Raw genomic sequence first — 20,858 nt, 5'->3', positions numbered from 1 at the left:
AATGAGTCGTTCGCTGAATTCAGCTATCAGTTGTTGACATGTTCGATGCAGTCTGCGCAAAATAAAGCGTTCACTATCGTAAAACTGTTTCAGCAAGATAATGTTTACTAACATCATCTTTCGCGATCTGCCGATTGTTTGTTTGCTTCCTTGCTTAATCTTATATGCCTTAGATCATACCCAATATGGGTGACTGGCCATGAAACCAGCGGTTATTGTAATGGGGACAAACAAAATTGAAATTTTGATGGAGAAAAATTAACTATTCTGTCATCTAGGGAATTTAGTATTGGTTAATCCTAAGGTGAGTTAAAAATAAAGTAGGCGAACAACTAATAGTTGAAAGGAATAAATGAATGATAATCCCAAAAGCTAGAATTTCATTAGTTGAAAAAAAGAAAAAAAGGAAAGAAAATTTCACAATTAAACCTTCTTGTGTCTCTGAAAAATTCACAAACTGCTTCCCAGACGCTCCTGTAGCCGAGGCAAAGAGAAGAACCCTCTAAGGGAAAGCATTTTTTTTCAGAATTCAGGGTATTGTTTAATTTCCTGAATATAGTTTGTAGGTGTTTATTCTCATACACTGTGAAATGTCAGTAAATGGCTAAAAAAATGGTCGATGCTTTCTGACCCTTGACAGTAAAAGCAAACGGTATATGACACCTGGCCAGACCTATATTAATAGAAATTAAGAGGTGCAGTTCAGTATCGATGTTTTGTGATGCGCCATTTGTGTTTATTTTTTACCTAGGATGATAATCCTAAAAATATTTTCCATACCCCACCTAAGGGCATTTTCAATATTGGATAAATATCCTTAAAATACCTTTCGGAGGGTAATACCCTAGAGGAGGGCTCATCATAAACGTGGAGTACAATCAGTATATAAATAGCTCCTAATAGCAAAGAAAAAAAAAAGATGAAACTCTCACTAACTCGTGAAAGGTTTGAAACAGTGAAACTGGGCGGTTTTAAAGACTGAATAATCTGGTTGCTTTGACTTTGTTACCAGGTTGCTTCAAGGTCGTTGCTATGCTTTAGACAGCCCTGCTCTGCTGCTGGGACCTGACGGCCAACGGGCCTTTGTCGAGCAGGCTCCGAGCGCGGCTGATGCCAGTGTGATCCTGTATGGAGGGTGCCCACCTAGATTTAACGCGTCAGAAGATGTGATTATTATATCGACTTCGTGGTTTAAAGCCGGTAAACCACTACAAAGTACACCTGTCTCTTTAAGGCTACGTGGTGGGTGCATAGCAAGTTTGAAAAGGTTTCATGCACTAAGCATTTGAAGTACACACTACCAACAGAATATCGCTATCGCGTTCAAATATTAAAGGGGAAGCTTTAAGGTCCCCTAATTTATTATACAGGATGGCCCCTTAAAGGGGCCCTGGAACCCTTTTTCAAGTAACCAGAGAATGAATTCACTGGAAGAGCTTATCGCCTCACAAATTCAAAGCCGCAAAAATTTTAAAATCCGTCCAATACGAGAGGAGTTACAAGATTTATCACACGCTGCAATCGCATTCTCTCTTCTCTCGTCCCGACGATAGCGCTGGAAGCTAAGCAGGTAGGAATGGCAGGGCCAGATGGAAACGTCACGCGCGCTCTGTGACCTTGAGCACTTTTCACTTTTTTTTTCATCGAATGCATGGCTATTTCAGTGTGATCACAAGCGCACGCGTGTACTAGATGCGGCATCTCGCGGCGATCTCTGTAACGAGCGAGCGAGCCGTGTTCCAATCAGCCAATGGCTGCCAGATAGGCTTGCTACGTGTAATTTTTGGGCTTATTGCATGATTCGTCGAGAGAAGAGAAAGTAATTTTAAGCCGACTTAGATAATGTATTGTGAATTCCAGGCCGCGTGTTGTGCTATAATATTTGGCTCACGTGTTGTCGGGAGCCTCTACTACTGATCGGCAGCGTTTTCCGACCATGCTCTAAATGTGTTGCAGGGCCCCTTTAAGGCCCGCTACCCACTTTCTCTGTACGATCTTGGAACGTTTCTGAAAACTTTTTTACGTATTACTTCATATACAATTTCTCACATAGCCTATAGGATATTTACCTTATATATATCAGACTATGTCGCCCTATGTAAATTTCATATACAAACCAGCATTTCTGCAATAAAATGATCTGGAGCTGACGTGACAAAGGTTACGCTTTGTCACGTCAGCCCAACATCATTTATAGCGCCCTTTAGACAACAGTTGGACCATACAGGGCCACTTTATCTAAAAAATGGTGGAGGTAAATACATGGTTGGAGGTAAATACAAATAGTTCATTTTGCCGAATGCTGCTCTAGGCGTAGCTTGATCAGTCCTACTGAAGCTATAATTCAAATCTTTCAGTTGCCTCCTGCTGCCTCTTCAAGCTCTTGGAAGTTTCACCGACACTCGTAAACCTCCCATATCAGTTGAAACGCTGCCCGGACCCTTCCTCGCCAACACGCCCCTTTCTACCTGGCTTCCAGGGTGCAAGACTATGGGCGTGGCGAAGCTTCTAGCCACGCTTCTATTGCGCGCTTGTAGACGATAAAGAGCTTCTTGGCTAAGCATGGAAAAGGCTCTTGGTGGGCCTTATCTTTCTTCCGCGGCTTTCTTCCGACCTCGTAGCCGAGCTTACGCGACTTGGAGCTTCACGAGCGCGACTGCTACGTCCACTGCGGGACAAGCACCTGGACCTGCGCGGCTCTTCTTCCTCATGGCGCTGCGACGATTAAGAGCCTCGCATCCTGTGTCGTTGGTGCTGGTCGGTGAGGAGCTTACCCTCGTGGCTTTAATAATGCGGCTGCCTTGATGGTGGACATCTTCACAATCGCGGGCTGTGTTGCGTCCGTTGATTTTCGCAACACTCCAGCGGCCGTGGAAGTGATGCGTGCTATCGGCTCCAACGACACGCCCATTTGTGGTCGACCACCTGTGCGCTTGAATGTCGAAGCCTCGTCGGAAGGGTCAGCGGCATTGTCGTCAGGAGCAGCCTAGTGTTTCGCTCTCCCGATTGTCGGCGCACCGTGGGTGGCCTCTGCTCGTTTCTTCACCAAGATGTCGTGTCTCCAGCTCTCGATCTTACGTCTGCCCTCGATCTTGAAGTGCTCGCCGTGCTCTTGAGAGTTGCCGCTGGCCGGCAGGTGGGCTACCGAGGACGTCTTCTGTGGGACAGCAGCGAAAGCCCGGATTTAGCAGCCAGTTGGCCTGAGTCCCTGCCACTGGCCGAGCAGAGCAGAGCAGACCTTGGCACCGTGCCAAACATTTACACCAACAAGCCAAATCGAATTCTCAATGGATGGCGTTCGCTTCACGAGCACCGCATGCGTGCAATAACTCTTCCTCGTCTCCCAGATATAACTAGTGCATTTATTTGAAGAGCGCCATCTCTAATGTAAGTAAGAGCATTACCAAGGTTGCTCATAAATAGTGTTATTAATATATTAGACGGTATCTATTATAGCAAATATTTTACTATCGTAGTTTGCAATGTGTCGCAGATACAAAGCTCTCTTCATCATGATATGCAGGCGCGCGCCTTCTTCGTTGTCTTTTTCATCATCCGTTTCCTGATCCGCTCTCAGAACACGCCCACCAATTTTCCAGCGCGAGATTCAATAACTCTGATGGGTGAGAGAACCAGTTTAGAAAAAGAGAGGGGGAAAGCCGAAATATGACTAGAAAGAGAAATTTTCGCCAGAAGAGTATCCTAGCAAGGCGTAATTCCAACTCGCGTACCCACAATTTGAAGGCGAGTGTCCTCATGACTCCGTTGCCTGGCACACTACCGAGACATAGCATATATCTTTGTATTGTGTAGTGTAGACACGTGGTTAGTAAAATAAATTAGAGTGCGGAGGAGAAAAAGGGAGGTGGGAGAACGAAAGAAGGGAAAGAATAAAATGGACATAGAGGAACAGTTAGAAAGAAGGGATGAGAAGGGGAGAAATAGATAGAAAGCGAGAGAAGCCTGAAGGCGAGGGAAACAATTTTGAGAATGATATAGAAAAAGACTCCAAGTTAGTCAGTTGCTGGACTTGTTAGTGTGACATCCTGCGTAGGGCTGGCCAAATCGGTTCAGAAGAGGAAACAAGGAACAGAAAAGACAATATTAGCTATGCAGAACTCGCCGACAGTGTCTTGAACTGTTTCAATGTTCGCCATTTTTATCATTCACGACGAATTTCCTAATATTATATACGTGGACACGATAAGGCTCTTGCAATACGCCTAGAAAAGTTTTGAATTTAACGAAAGTTATAGTCTTAGCAGAAATTGAACTTGAGCATTCTGCGTGCCAATGAAGTATTCTGCCACACGAGGTTTCGAAACTGCATTGTAAAAAGTTCCATTAGATGCAGGTGTAACGCTAGTTAAACGTAGATTCTTGTTGCATGGCTGCTCATCTGAATTTATGAAAATTACACGTGTACTCCATTAATACAGTCGCAAGCCTTATAAACGTCAGTTATACTTAAGCGCCCTCTACTGAAGTCGGAGTATATATAGGTAATGCTGTCCAGGACTACCATGCTCATGTACAGAAGCGCTGCATCAGCTTACCACTTCTGAAATTCCCATGTTTCTGGGGACATTGTTACGCAAATGTAAACAAGCAGTTGCATCTAAGATTGATGTCTCTTCTGCGGACACGTTTGTAGGTATCTTTACCGTTCGTTTGTTTTGCTAAATAAAAGCATTACACCACAGTCACCTTCTTTTCGCATGTTTCTTATTCTTATCTTTTACGCAGAATCTGCTAATAAATAATTGAAAAATCTGGATTGTGAGATTTCAGGTTGAGCAAATGAATCTAAACTGGTGGAGTATAATAATAATCGCATCTTCCGTGCAATTTCAGCAGCGAATAAACAACATCACTGCGCACATTAGGCAATAATTGGGGTTTATAGGGGCCACTTTATCTGACAACGTGTAGGAAAGAAATGCAAATCGTTCATTTCGCTTAGCTATACTCTAGGCATCAGTCATAAATTAAGCCTCGAATCTAAGAACCGCTTCGACTTTCATATACTTTCTCTTCAGGCAGTTGCAAGTCTGACCGACCATCGCCTGCGCTGTTCGGAGCCCTGCTTGCCTTCACACACCTCCCGGCATGGCCCTCGGACGCACGACTGTGGGCGTGGCGACGCTTCTTGCCGCTCTTCCAGCGCACACTCAGTCGAGCTCCTGAACGGTGGTTGTTCTTGCTGTGCCTGTCTTCCTTGGGTTTGTTCCGACCGCGTGGCCGAGCACTGCTTGGGACCTTACGCACGCGTCCGCGACGGCGAACGCCTCGACCTTTACGGCTCAACTTTTTCTTGGCGCTGCGACGTTATTGAGCCTCGCTCCCCGCGTCGTGGTGCTACACGGGGAGGAGCTTCTGGAGCGCTTCCTGCGGCTCACTCTCGGGTCTTTAGTCGCGGCTGCCTCGCTGGTGGAAGGGTTCTGATTCGCGGGCTGCGTTGCCTTCCGCAACTTTCCAGCCGCCGCTGCAGCGATTGGCTTAGGAGTTAGCGGCATCACCGGCAGGCCCCTGGGTGGTCGACCGCGTGGACGTTTGCCTGTCGGAGCTTCGTTGGAAGGACCAGTGGCATTGTCGTCAGCAGCAGCCTGGCGCTTCGCTCGCCCGACCTCTGGGGAACCGTGGTTGGCCCCCACCCGTTTTTTTGCCATGGGGTGGTGTCTGCGGGTCTTGATATCACGTCAGCCTTTGATCCAGAAGAGCTCGGTGTGCTCCTCAGCGTTGCCGCTCACAGGCAAGTGGGCACCCGAGGACGGTTTTGGTGGAACAGTGGCGAATGTCCGGGTTGAACAGCCAGCTGGATTGAGCCACTGCAACTGGCTGAGCAGAGCAGACTGGAGCTGAATCTTGGCACTGTGGCACAGATCCACGCTGACAGGCCAAATGAAATTCTTAATGATGATGATGAACCTTCAGCTTTGCTGGCACTTGCGCATAAAGGGGAATCGGCCAAGAACCGGGCGGCAGGATCATCAAGTGTGCTAATTCAGGCATTCAGGTAGTCTCGTAGCCGTAAATAATAATAGGCTAAGAGGGTAATCTCTTTGTTGCCCTTATGTACTCGCACACAGCAGAGAAAACCTTCCTGTGGCTATAACCTAATGTAATCCCTCTGAAGGATAAAATTAGTTCCACGTTTATTTTTAAAGCTAGCTTCTCAATTGGTTCGACCAGGTATCTTTTTTTTTGATAAGCATAACGTTGACAGGATAAAAAGAAATGATCTATTGATTCCGATTCCTTGCAAAAGAGACACAATGGAGATGCTGTTAGTCCAGCTTTATGTAGGTAGTAATTCAGATGCGGAATTCTGCATCGTAATCTGGTGATTGTAATTTCTAACTGCTGAGATACACACCACTGTTTGTTCCAGCAATATCTTAGATGTACGAAGTCTCTGACTTTATCCAATGATAATTTTTCTATTTTCTTTGTTCAAACAAGCCTTTCTATATTTGAGTGCTGTTACGTAGGCGAAATCAGGTAAAATAGGTAAGAGTGGTCCGCTTAAAGATGCTTTGGCTAACGAGTCTGCCATCTCGATTGGATAAATCCCGCAGTGGCCGGGTATCCATAGCAAGTGAAATTTTTTTCAGGTTTTCTGGTAATAAACTGCTAATCATACTCAATAAGGTCAAATGTTTTGCTGTAGATAGTGCAGTGCATACTGACAGAGAATCGGTAAGTATGACCGCTTCTGATTCGCTTGCAGGAAGTTTACGGAGCGCTAGAATTATAGCCAAGAATTCAGCGATGAATATAGGCGTGTAATCTGGTAATCGAACTGAAAAATGCTAGTAGAGAGAAGTACAGAAGATGCCTATTCCAGCCTTTTCGTTCAATACGGATGCATCCGTCGCAATGATGTTGTTTATGGACAGATGAGTCAAGTAATCTTTTAACCGAACATTTAAATATTGAAGGGGCAGTTGTTTCACATTAGAGGGGAAAATATCATCAAATTTAATTACAAGTTTTGAATTAGGTGCCTTCGTTATGCAAATCTGATAAATATTTGCATTGAGAGGTTCTATCGACGCTTGGACGAACCTAATCTGAGGGGAGTGTAGTCTGGACCACTGTGTTCCAAAGAATGCGGTTGGTTCTTGAATCAAAGCGTATGAAGCTTGTCGCAGAGGCGAATTGTATATTTTTAAGAAAGTTTGAACGGTAAGTACTCTAAACCGAGTTAACAAAGGTGGAAGGCGTGCTTCCACATACAAAACATTATTTGCCATAAAGTTTGGGAGTGCAAGACACAAGCGCAAAGCTTCTCTTTCTAATAATATTAATTGTCTCATCTTGTAAGCCGCGCTGCCTGAAAATAATACACACCCGATATCTGTCTGTAATAGGCCGCACATACATCTTGTAAATTATTATCAATGAACTCCTACGCAATCCTATTTTTCTGTTTCCCAATTGGCGTAACCACCCCAAGGCACGTGGCGCTTTACAGCCAACCTCGTCTATATGGCTTTTCCAATTTAGCGTCCTATTATATACGATGCCTAGGTATTTCAGGAAATCGATCTGGAGAATGAGCTCGGTACGATACAACAGGGAAATGTTGACACGATCCTTAAAAGAGAATGGCAAAAGCGCACTTTTTTTGACGTTCAATGACATATGGATATTGTCAAGCCATCCTTCTAGCATGTTCATGTAATTCTGTAATGCCTGATACAATGAGTGCAGATCACTGTTTGTTGCGAAGAAAGCAATTTCATCTGCATATACGTAAATTTGGATATCCTTATGAGTTGGAATGGAACTCAGTAATATGTTGAATAACACCGGGGATAATACTGAGCCCTGAGGTACACCTCGTGTCTGCTTATACTTTTCAGAAAAGCATTTAACCAAGAAGCCATAAAATTCTGTCTTTCACAAACTCTGTAATCCATGCTGTTATATAATTTGGAAAGCGATAGTCTTGCATCTGCTGGATTAGGATAGGATATTCCACTTTGTCGTACGCTTTAGCTAAGTCTAGAGTGACTAGTGCACAGTATTCGCGGCGATGCCGAGCCAGCTGTATGCGACTTTCGAAATCCACATGTGCACACCAAATGGAGTATCCCGATCTAAAGCCAATTTGTCTGGGGTTTAGTATTGTATGTTCATTGATGTAGTTTATTATACGGGCATTTAGGACTCTCTCTACAACCTTGATCAGGTTAGATGTCAATGAAATAGGCCTTATTTTATCCAGAGTAAACTCCATTCCCTGTTTCTTAAGTATCGGAATTATTTTGGAAAGCTTCCAATCGGCCAGAATGCAAAAATTTTTCAGTGAATAATTAACTATACTATGGATTTCATGTGGCAATATTTCGTATAGCACTTTAATCATTGTAGAGGTCACCCCATCAGGTCCGGGAGCAGCGGGCGGTAAGCTCTTCATTACATCCACCAGTTCAGCTAAAGATAGCTCCTGGAAATCACAGTCCACCCTTAATTTCACCACGGACTTTGGTGGCATAATTGTCGTAAACCTGATTTGCAAGCCTTTAGCAATATTTTCCATGAATTCAGAGAGTTCGCGAGGAGACATAATGTTGGAATGACTGCTTTCTGGCTGTGGATTCATTTTTCTCGCACGTAAAAACCTGAAAAGCATTTTCTTATTTTAGACTTAAACAGATCATTAAATTTATTTATATCATAGTCTTCCTTTGCTTTGCGCAATAGACGCTTAAAATCGGTGGCTATAAATTTATAATCACTCCAATGTTTGGGGCATTGGTTAATTAACAGCTTTTTCCAAGCTGCTTTTTGCTTTCTATACCCCCTGACACATTCTAGATTCCATCACGGGCTAAAAGATCCCGCTGTGTTCGAATTCTTAATTCTTTGCGTTCTGTTCTCGTACACCGCGTGTGTGCAGTGCTTCTTCTTTCTCTTTTTGTTTCAATTAGAGCATTTTATTCAACAGTGCAATCTGTAATGTGAGTGAAAGCGTCGCCAAAATTGCTAATCGAAATTTGCGTGTATAATCAATGGTATTTAGTATTACAGCACAGTTTATCAAGTTGAAATCGACCACGTGTCATAGGTAGAAAATAATAAGAATAATAATATTAATAATAATAATAATATTAATAATATATGGTGATGATAATGATGATGCTGGCACGCGATTCGTTCTCTTCTTCTTCGTCGTCATCGTCATCATCTTCCGATTCGCTCTCCAAATAGGTGTGCGAATTTTTCCGGCGCGAGATGCAATAACTCTGATGGGTGAGAGAACAGGTCACTTCGATTTGCCTGCACTGGCGGCACCAGTTCAACGGGTGCAGCACATTTCTCCTCGATTTGCTGGTGCCCCGCGCAAGCTCTGCCCTGGCTTCCTCGTTTTGTCGCGACACAAGGGTAGTGCTGCACGAGTTCTCGGCCGGCCTGCACTTGCTCAAAAGGAGGTGCAAAAAGGTGCAGCATGGCGTGCGCCCCTTCGTCCCCCCAAGATTGGAGCAGACGACACTGTGTGGGCTTCAGGGAACGCCTGCGAAAATAGTTGAGTCAAACTCGTTTCAGTTTTTATGGCATGAAGACAGCCATCGCGGCAGTGTTTTGGTAAACAACGCCATCGATACACGCCGCGTGCTGTGACACTTTTCAGAACTAGTGCAGACAGTGCAAGCCAAATTGAAGTGACCTAACGAGTACAAAGAGAGATGGTACGGCAGGCGTACAGAAAGAGAGAAAAACATATTTCTGCCAAGGAAAGTATCTTGGCAAGGTAGAGTCTAAACGCGCGTGCGCATGATCCAAATGCGCGTGTCCTTGCCACCCGGTTACCCAGGCACACCATAGAGAAGCTTGGCAACGTGGCACACATCCCTATTACGCTGAAGGGCCCAATAAAATTTCTAATGATGATGATGATGATCCTTGTTATTCTGGCGCACACCCACAAAACAGTTCTCGTGAAACGCGTGTGCAGTGCTTCTATAATTTATATAATTAGAGCATTTTAACCAACAGCGTAAGGTGCAATGTACAGTATAGTGCCAGATTTTTTCCAAAAGTTTCGTTATTGTCCTGTTATACTTTTTTTCTTTATTGATCGTCCCGTTACACTGTGTAGTGCCTTGCGCCAAGTGTGTCGAATGACCTAGATCCATCTAGATAATCATAGAACATTCCGATGCGATTACGCGTGCAACACGAACGTTAGAACTTTCTAGAACTCAAGTGGGTGCTAGCGATAACACTTCAATAGTCGACCGCATATGTATAAATGCCGACGTGCTTCAGAGCTGGTCAATTGATCGATGGCCGACACTCAGTTCGTCGCTATAAGCGCGAATGTGCGTTGCTGTAATCTGGTTTTCCGTTTATCAGCCACAAGTCCGGCCAAATCAACTTTCATCTTGGAAGTACCGACTGTGCACTGCCTTCGTCATATTAGTAGTCGGGTGCTGTGTCAGAAGGGACACAGTACCCGTAGGCACCGCGGTCCCAGGTCGTTCCTCTCCCTTTACTTCCCTTTTATCCTTTGTCGTTTATCCCGGTCTTTTTCTATTTTTATTCATCTCGCTTTAGTAAATTTTGCTTCCTACTCATTTTATTTTTATTTTTCTTATTTTTGTCTGTGCGTTCGTCTATTCATCCGTCCGTCCATGCGTCCCTCTGTCTGCCAGTCTGTTAGTCTCTCTGGCGACGAGCACAAGCCGCCGTGGCCCTTGGGTCCCGCTGCTCCGCTTCGTTCATGCTCAACCAATGCTCCGATACTTACGGCGACGATCCAGGATACAGACAGGCACTTGTTCCCGAGCACCCAGACACAGGCAGGGCAGCAGCTAATCGTAGAGTAGTGGTACAGTGCCATATAAATTATCCTCACTCAAGTGCAGTTTGTATGTGCTTCTATGAGACAGCGCCATCTATTTTACTGACGACGCGGGACAATGTTGTACTGAAAGGGGATTCGCTCCTAAAATGGCTGACGCTTTAGAGCGATACGTACACAACTGTGGGAGTGCGCTAAGCCCTCCCTAATTTCAAAGCTGTCCCGTGGGCCGGACACTTGATGAGGCTCTTTTGACAATAATTGTGCCTACAAGATCAACAGCATTGGCCATAAGTGAGGTGGGAGTGTGTACTGCCGACGGAAAACGAGTGAAAAGTTCACGGCATTGCCAGTGTTTAGAAACACTTTATTTCGTCTTAAAATTCTTTTGTGTTAAAATGTGTTAAAATGTGTGTTGAATGATTTCGAGTACTTAGTACTCAACTATGGGAGAGCTTAAGCCGTCCTTCAGGCCTCACATTTGATGAGGCCGCATCAACAAAAAATTCAATGCGGCCCCCTCAGAGGTTGTCGCAATGTCGCAATGATTGAGCAGGAGAGTTTTCTTCGCACGTTGAACGTGTTCATTAACTTCGTCGTGTGTATAGAAAAAACGGTTAACAATTTAGAGTGCTTGTTACTCTACTATGGGAGAGCACTGTCCGTCGAAGGGTGTTTAGAAAAATAGGTTAATGATTTAGACTACATAATGCTCTACTATGAGAGAGCATGAAGCCGTCTGGTGGAAGAACATATGTTTGCCACACGCTTTCGGAAAGGGGAACGCTACGCTAGGTTATGCAGTTTAGTACTGAAGCATTTGCCACAAATGAAGTAGCTTGTTATTTTTTCTTGCAAGGTCACAGTAGTTTCGCTGGTTTTCACTTAAAAACCTGACTCCCCCCACCCCCCACCCCCGCCAAATTTAGACGAGTATTCTTAAACCACTGTTCAGTAGACGCCGTATTTTGCACGGACGACAAACTTTTAATTTTGAAAATGACTAATGTAAAGAGTAGAGGTCAAAAAGTACTTAAGGTGTGAACGGAAGAAATAAAGCTGAGCTTTCTCGCACAAGCAAATGGCAGGCGCACCTTACGAGATTACGATATGCGGTCCCTAGCTCGCACTTGAACCATTAATTGCATACTTTCTTTATTGTATCACTTATGATGTGGAACCCGCTCACTGTATTTCATTCCGACCGGTTGTGCCCCCGCGATCTCCGACGACAGCGCAGCTATGGCCGACTGGGCTCGCCCTACGCCATCTCCTGACGCCGACAAGAGCTCTCGCTGAGTGGGGCCCCGTCCTCGGACTCCTGCGACCATGTCCATCTTTCCTATCTCCCCCTTACTTCCGTCGTTTTCTGTGGCGCTCTCCTTCCTCTGTATCTCTATTTCTTTACTTTTTAATCCTATCTTTTTAATCTCTCCTTTACCCCACCCCTCGTGAGCTACTGCTGAGGTGTCCTTCCCCTGAGAGTTAATTACGGGGCTCACTTTTCTCTTCTGTTCATTTAAAATCACTCACACACACTTATGATGTGATTCAAGAAGTTCAAACTGTGGATGACTACAATGTAATCGATAAAGTTGGAATTGGCTTGTGTTTGTGAAACTTTTGAATTGGGCTGCTGCCTGCGTAATGAATAGCGTGTTTAAAGCAAGAGCACGTGAAAACGATGCGAAATACTTTCGAACTTCTTTAAGCGTCCTCATCATCGCCATTTATCATCATCATCATCATCATCATCATCATTTCATAGCCACAGCACCGCGCCTCCCGCGAAGCTCTTGCATAGCTCGAGCTGCGAGAGAAGAGAACGAGTTCATGCGCCATGTGGACGGAATATAACCACCTAAAATATCCGTGGAAATCGCAGTGGAGCCATTCTCGACAATCACAAGTGGTGATCACCAGATTTCGATGTCGTGTGCTCCCATTAAACTTTTATTGCTTCAGGGTTGGTCTGATGATATCACCACTCTGTTAATTCTGCGGAGAACTGTAAAATATCGCAGATTACTTTTTGTCATGTGCAATATATTCTCGTATCAGAACTTGACATCTAATTATCCCTTTTACAAAAATAGGCTTGAACTTATCGGAGAAAAATGTTTTGAGCTTCGGTGCCTCAGGTTTGGGATACTGCCAAAAGGAAGCGTTTGATGCAGTGTGCAATTTCATTATAACTACGAGTATCATTTTATTCTCGTACCTAAAATTATTCATTATGTTAAGATAAAACGTGAGTTTTCAGAAGTATTCCTTCAGGTTATTACGGCAGTCTGGAATACAGGCTGAAAAGCATATTACTTGTAATTAAATTCACTATTTTATGTACTATTGCTCTCTATTTTTTCTTTCAAATTTCATAGCGTACCTAAAATAACATTTAAGTCTCTACGTTGCATTCTTGGCGAAGCCCCCTAAATGGGTACGTGCCATGTATCTAGGAAAGCAAAGCAAAGCAAAGGCTTGACGGACGCTCGAAAAGTAATTTTCGAAATGTGGATAAATCCGCGACATACCAAATTTTTCAAGTTTGGCAAAACTAGCTGTCTGGTCGGCTCGCAAAATCAAGGTGTAGTTATTAGTGTCTATTTTCTTGTTGATGTTTATTTTTTCACTCTCAAAATCTTGATTTTTAATATACTGTCTTCATTCTACAACTTTCTTTTTCCTTTTTTTGTTGTGACCAATAGTGAAGCAATCGTCCCTATGAGACTAAATGTTCTCCTGGCCCATCCCCCAGGGTGGGTATGAGCCGTAGATTAGAGGCTACAATCAAACGAAGAAACAGGCTGGCAGCCGCCGTTGCTCCACTTCAGTCCCGATGAATAAAGTGGCTAGTTTGGTACGGCCCCGTGGGCCGCCTTCGACGTCATCGTCTCAGGCCTCTCTGTACCGTCCCCACTACGGTGACCTGAAGGACACGCCCTTCGACGAGCTACCGGCTACCATGCTTCCGCAACTCTGCCCGCCAGTCCCGCCATTCCACCCCACCTTACCCCATGCATGGCTCATGTGATTCCACGCCGTTCTCGCATTGATTGGCGTCGCGGACTTGCCGCTTATGCACGCCATCTTGCTGGATGAGCTGCCACTCGAGTTTCGCCAACTTGCTGCAAAATCTACCGCAAGCCCACCGCCATAGGACGCCATCTTCACTGCGCTGCTCACCTGCTACGCCCTCACGTACCGCCCGCTTTCAGGGTCTCGCGAATTGTCGCCACTGCTTCGCAGTGCGCACTACCAACCAGCCCGCAACCATCCATTGACCGCGACCGCGCTACCCCTGCTACGACTCCCCCTACCTCAGATCCAGTCGCACGAACATCCAAATCTGCACCTGAGCACGACGACCAGGAGAACGAGTTCACGCGCCTGGCTTTACGGACGCTGGCAGCCACCGCTACACTTCAGCCACGAGGAATAAAGTGACAAGTTGGGCACGGCCCCTGCCCAGCTGCGGTGGTTTAGTGGCTAAGGTACACAGCTGGTGACGTCGCGGGTTCCAATCACGGCTGCGGCGGCAGCATTTTCGATGGAGGCGGAAATGCTGTAGGCTTGTGTGCTCATATTAAGGTGCATTTTAAAGAACCCCAAATGGTCGAAATTTCCGAAGCCCTCCACTACGGCGTCTCTCATAATTATATGGTAGTTTTTTGACGCTAAACCCCACGTATCCATTGGCACTACCCCATCGGTCGCATTCGACGTCGTCTCACGTCTCTCCATTGCCGCTACACTTGTGTTCGTAAAATAGGCGTATTTACGAACACAAGTGAACTGAAAGTGGTGTAACAGACGACGCCATATAGCGTCGTCCGTTACACCACTTTCCATATGGCGTCGTCTGTTACACCACGACGCCATATAGCAATATGATGTCGTCTGTTCGAACACCACTTTCAGTTCGAGGCCTATGATGATGATATGTGGGGTTTAACATATCATCATCATCATCATCATCATATGTGGGGTTTAACATATCATCATCGGTTTAACGTCCCAAAACTACCATATGATTATGAGAGACGCCGTAGTGGAGGGCTCCGGAAATTTTGACCACCTGCGGTTCTTTAACGTGCACCCAAACCTGAGCACACGGACCTACAACATTTCCGCCTCCATCGGAAATGCAGTCACCGCCGCCGGGATTCGATCCCGCGACCTGCGGGTCAGCAGCCGAGTACCTTAGCCACTAGACCACCACGGCGGGGCCAGTTCGAGGCTTATCTCTTCGATATTGGCATGTGCGCACGCATACACATTTCAGCATGCGTGCACGCATACATATTTCAGCATGCGCACGCACATACGCCTTCTGACATGCGAACGCGCATACGCCTTCTGACATGCGAACGCGCATACGCCTTCTGACATGCGAACGCGCATACGCCTTCTGACATGCGAACGCGCATACGCCTTCTGACATGCGAACGCGCATACGCCTTCTGACATGCGAATGCGCATACGCCTTCTGACATGCGAGCGCGCATACGCCTTCTGACATGCGAGCGCGCATACGCCTTCTGACATGCGAGCGCGCATACGCCTTCTGACATGCGAGCGCGCATACGCCTTCTGACATGCGAACGCGCATACGCCTTCTGACATGCGAACGCGCATACGCGTTTCGGCATGCGCACGCGCATACGCGTTTCGGCATGCGCACGCGCATACGCGTTTCGGCATGCGCGCGCGCATACGCATTTCGGCATGCGCACGCGCATACGCGTTTCGGCATACGCACGCGCATACGCGTTTCGGCATTCGCACGCGCATACGCGTTTCGGCATTCGCACGCGCATACGCGTTTCGGCATTCGCACGCACATACGCGTTTCGGCATTCGCACGCACATACGCGTTTCGGCATTCGCACGCGCATACGCGTTTCGGCATGCGCGCGCACATACGCGGGCGCGGATGCGTGCGCGCATGCACGCACGGTCATTGCAGTCATTCAGTGTGAAGAATGACGGCATTCTAATTTCGTCTTTCCTCAACTTTTCGAGTCTCATAACAAAGAGAGCGGTATTTATATCACCAACGCGAATTAGAAAGCCGTCAGTAAAGCTTAGTGCTATTTCATGACGCAGCAGATGGCACGTGGTTTGGTTCTGCAGCTTCCAAAGAGCTGTTCTGTTATGATTTTCCAAGATGTCTAGGCACTGCAATGCTGTCAGGGAAGTTGTTGCCGCTGACTCGAATGCCGATGACTATAGTGTCAATTCATTCCGCTGCAGTGGTGGCGGCGTCGAGAAATAGAATAATCAGCCCCAACTTCAACGTAACATTGCATGGCTGTAAACGGCGTTCGGAAGGCGTATGCACAACTCTAGTGCATAGAGGTGTAACTCCATACGCAGTTACTCTATCTCTTTCGTAGCGGCCAGGCTGGCGGTATTCCGTGGAACTCATCCGCAACGTATGCTCAATTGACAAAGAAACGAAGAAAAAAAGGAAACATTGTATTGCGTGACTGAACAAAAAGAAAAGTAATACGACGCCTGCCTCGTCCTTATAGGATCCGTCCATATGGCGTCGTCGTCTTTGGCACTCGACACATATGCGCCGTCCTGGCATCGCGGGGAACTCAGCTTCTAGTGCAGTCCAAGCGGAGAGCGTTCCCGAGTCAGCCGGCCTGCGCCAACTGGTCCTGTACTTGCTCGGCCCTGCTTGTGGCCTCGTACAGCTTCGCGGCGCTGATTATGCTGATCACGTGCACCGGGCCCGACCAGGACGTCCACGTCCACAATGGTGTAAAGCCCCCGACCAGCACCACCTCCACGAAGGAAGAGACGTACGGCGGGCACAGCTGTGAGGAGAAGGACATCACATATCAGAAACCACATTGACGATAGAATTCCTGAAAAAAGTAAACGGGCGAATCGCAATATCTAAGAACAAGTAAAGGCTTTTTTTTTCCCTTAATAAGTTTTAAACAACCAGCTTGCAGGATTCGAATTATTCCGTTTTAATTTTCTCTGACCAAACAAATTCACTCCGTCTGAGAGAAGGCCTTTTTAACATTGGTATTACTACAATCAACTGAGCAGAAAATTAAGACGGTAGAACAATCGATAGCTGGGCTAGTTGGTAATATATTTCTATATAATATGTACGCATAGTTTAATCCCTCCTTCCCACCCCCAGATCTGGCTATGCACCCCTTATCGCCAGCTACAATTTCGGCTTCAGCAATTACTTGCACCACTGACCTGTTGCACTTGATTTTCAGAAACAATAAACATTCCTTGTACCGCATAAGTTGTACTTCAAAAGCAACCATCTAGGACAAGCAGAGTGCGTGTGGATTACTTGTGCGTAGCTTTCGCCATCATGTGGAAAGGGAGGGGGGCAAGCTGTGCCGCAGAGGACCCCCGTCCCCCTTCGCCCTTTTAGGAGAGTCCGAAATAGAATGAGCTTCGCAGTACACACGCTACTGCAAAGGTGGCAAAAAAAAAAACTAAGGCAATGACGTAATTTCGACAACGACCTGCCTTTGGTTCTCCATGTCATAGGGAGTCTTACAATATTTACTAGTGTAAACTGGCACTGTGATCATTCAGCCGCAATGGGAACAGGAGCGTAAGCAGATATCTCTTTCGGATTAGAGAGGGACACCTTGTTTTCAAGGGGGTGGGGGGAAGGCACATATCCTTGAAATGTTCATTATTCGCTCTGTGTGCCGGCTAAAAAACTTAGGCTGTGAGGGGGGGTGCACGGGCCTGGTGTGTTAACTCCTTGGTACGCTACTGTACGGTAATGATGGTCCGTAGTACACGGATTGCGTTCATGTTTGCGGGCTTCAGACGCACTTGCAGCTTAGCTTCTTGCTGCGTTTTGATTTTTCTTCGAATAATAAAAAACGGACCAATGTGAACTCCTTGCGCCGATTGGAACTGCATGTTTAGGCAAAAAAAAGTTCACAGTGGTGAAGCGTAACGACGTAACTTTTGCCTAATATTTGCGGCAAAGTGGATTCAGGCAACACGGAGCCAAACGCAGCCAGAAGTACGAAGCTTAGACAAATCTGTCTACTACCCATGATTCTCATGGTGGCTGAAGCAAAGTGCGTTGATGCTCCCATAGACACTAGCTCCACAGTTCCCTCTAGAACATTTGTAGAAAACTCTATGCCCCGTGCTTACGAGGATGAAAGCGCAGAATAAACACTTTTTGAAATGCAACCTAAAGGGGCCCTGCAACCCTTTCGCGGCATGACCTAAAAACGCTCTCGGGGCTTCTGAGAACACGATAGAAACATTGTAGTGAAACCCATGAATTAACAGTCAATATTAAAGGTCAGCTAAAAATTGTTCCCTCATTTTTTTCGAGTGATGCCATATACCCACGAGACCACGCCATGTACCCAAATTTACGACCATTGGCTGACGTCAGCGTCGTGAGGTGCGTAGTTACCGAGGTCCCCACGTGCTCGCGATCACGCTGAAAGTAAGCCGCACGTTCGAAGTTCTCAAGGTCATGACGCGCCCGCGACGTAATTTCTTTCCCCAGTGCCATCCCTGCCTGCTTGGCTTGCAGCGCCATCGCCGGGGTGAAAGAAAGGAAGCAATTACAGCGTTAGAGAAATTAAAAGGGCGCTAAACTGGAACGATGACTTCGTTTAGATTAGCAAAGTGCAGTCTGAGAATCTCATATGCGTCCCTATCACAAGTTCATTATTAGCGGAGAGAATGCAAGGTTGAAGTTTCACTTTTAAATTTTGCGCCAAAATATCTGCTGTGCGTGACATAAGAAACATCAAAATTTATTTTTGACATTTTCGCGGCATCGGCTCGATGAAATTTTCTCAGCTTTTGTACGCTAGCTCTATAGCACCAACAGATTGCAATGTACTTCTTTTTTTATATATTGAAAGTTCGGTAGGACACAGTAGACGCCCTCCAGATTTCCTACATCACGGCTTTTTGTGAGAGACTCTCATGATGACGTCACCACCCGCATTTTCTTTTCGCGCGTTTTCCGGCTTGCTCGCGTCGCGGTATAAGAAGAATGGTGTTTTCCAGATTATGAAGTTGAAATAACTAATATGCAAATAGTTTCGCTCTGTAGTGTCCCTCGGCTCGTCCTTCACAGATTAATTTCCTGTGGCCGGAATTTCCTAAATTAATTAAAGTGCTTTAATGAAAACATTCGATGGTTATTTGTTTCAGGGCCCCTGGCAGCACTTGGTGGTGGACGGGGCGGCGAGGATCGCTCCCATTCCTTGCTCGAGCACGCCTACGGCACGTGGTGCAGCTCTCACATGCTTAATCGTCGTTTCGGGGCCGATGCAGAGCGCAGAAATGGCGAAGAGCAGCAGCACAAACAGTGTCACGGCCACCACGTAGATGGTGAGCAGATGCGAGTTCCGATGCAGCGAACCCAGGAAGCCCACGATGGTGACCAGCAGCGCCGGCACGAGCACCACGTGGGCGCGGGCTTTCGTTTGGTACACCTGCAGGGCCTTCATCAACTCGTCTTTTCCGCTGCTCCCGGACGCTGAATTGTTCCACGACTCCATGGAGGTCTCCTGCCCAAGATGAGAGGCAAAGCGAGGCTTCTGCTTCGGACAAGACAGAGAGATTTAGAATGCGGTCCCTGTGTCGTGCTTGGTAAAGAGAAGCGCCTCCTGTTGACACGTTTTCAACTAAACGTTATTGCACATGCTCACTGATATAAAAAAAATTGCCCGCAGCTTCCCTCGGGGAAACACTGAGGAGGATGCGGAGCATATAATTGGTTAACGGGGTGTTAAAGTGCGACTTACTTGGGTCGATGGCTAAATTGGTTAACGTGGTTGTGAAATGGGGTGTTAAATTGCGACTTACTTGGGTCGATGGCTAAATTGGTTAACGTGGTTGTAGGAGGGGGTGTTAAATGTGTGAACACGTACACACGTATGCGAAAGGGCGGCGCTGGTCGAAGGGACGTCGATCATTGTGTTTGTGGATTCGTTGGAATTCATTTCACCGCGGCCTTGGACGTCGACGCGCCGTACAAACCAACCGACCAGCGGCAACTGAGCGAGCGAGCGCCGACCTTGAGTATATATACAGCGCGACGGCGCATGCACTGTCAGATGTCGAATGTTCGAGAAGGGGGAAAAGCGCAACGGCGCATGCACGCGCGTCAGCTGCCGATGTTCTCGAAGCGCGATGGCGCATGCGCGCGCGTCAGCTGCCGATGTTCTCGAAGCGTGACGGCGCATGCGCACTACATTATACAGCTAGCGAATGTTCGTGAAGAGGAGAAGCGCACGCGGTGTGTAGAGGAGGAAGGCTGCACAGATGGTGGAAGAAAGAGGAGGAAGCTTGCGGACGGCGCCGCACTACAAGCCTCGAGTATTAGATGCTCCGCATCTGAAACAACAAAGATGCCTTCCGAAAACTATCTTGAACATGTTTACCCTCCTACCCAAAACGTACAATTAGCTAGGAAAATAAAGCAATCTTGTTTTTTTGACTGATTCTTGGCTCACGACTGCATTTTCTGAAGACGAAAAGACTAACGTCATACCAGTGGTGACTGGGTTTGTACAACTCTGCAAACGTGCGCCAACTAGCCAAACGACAAGTTTTGACGAAAATGTGGTTTCGCATTTTTTATGCGTTTAATCAAGTTTAATTAAAAGAATTGCGTGGTGACCTAAGCAGGCGTAGTGGTTGATAATGCCATATATAGGTGACTTTTGACCGGGGAAAAGGAAGAAATAAGCGAAGTTCCACTACTGTCAATCTCAATGGTGGCACCTACACAGTTATGCGCAGGGGATGGAGTAGGGATTAAAAAAGATAGGGATGAATAAAAGGTATAGATATAGGGAGAGGCACAAGGACAGGAAAGATGGACATTCGAGGACGGGGCACCACTAGGCGAGAGCTCTTTTTGGCGTCAGGAGATGGCGTAGGGCGAGCCCGTCGGTCAGAGCTGCGTTGTCGTCGGAGATCGCAAGGGCAGAACCGTTCGGTACGAAATCCAGCGAGCGAGTCGATCATGCCATAAATAAAAAAAATACCTGGTTATAAC

General features: G+C 46.4%; 1 long non-coding RNA gene across 1 annotated transcript in view; it reads left to right on the top strand.

The window, feature by feature from the left end:
* Positions 1-19,576, top strand: part of LOC142817280 (uncharacterized) — a 35,235-nt gene extending 15,659 nt beyond the window's left edge. Inside the window, exon 2 of the long non-coding RNA XR_012895144.1 lies at positions 19,004-19,576. This is a non-coding gene — a long non-coding RNA (uncharacterized LOC142817280). The remainder of the gene's footprint in view (positions 1-19,003) is intronic.
* Positions 19,577-20,858: the final 1,282 nt, after the last annotated feature.

The sequence above is a fragment of the Rhipicephalus microplus genome, chromosome 5, assembly GCF_043290135.1.
Source record: "Rhipicephalus microplus isolate Deutch F79 chromosome 5, USDA_Rmic, whole genome shotgun sequence".
NCBI lineage: Eukaryota > Metazoa > Arthropoda > Arachnida > Ixodida > Ixodidae > Rhipicephalus > Rhipicephalus microplus.
This window is presented reverse-complemented; position numbering and strand designations above follow the sequence as displayed.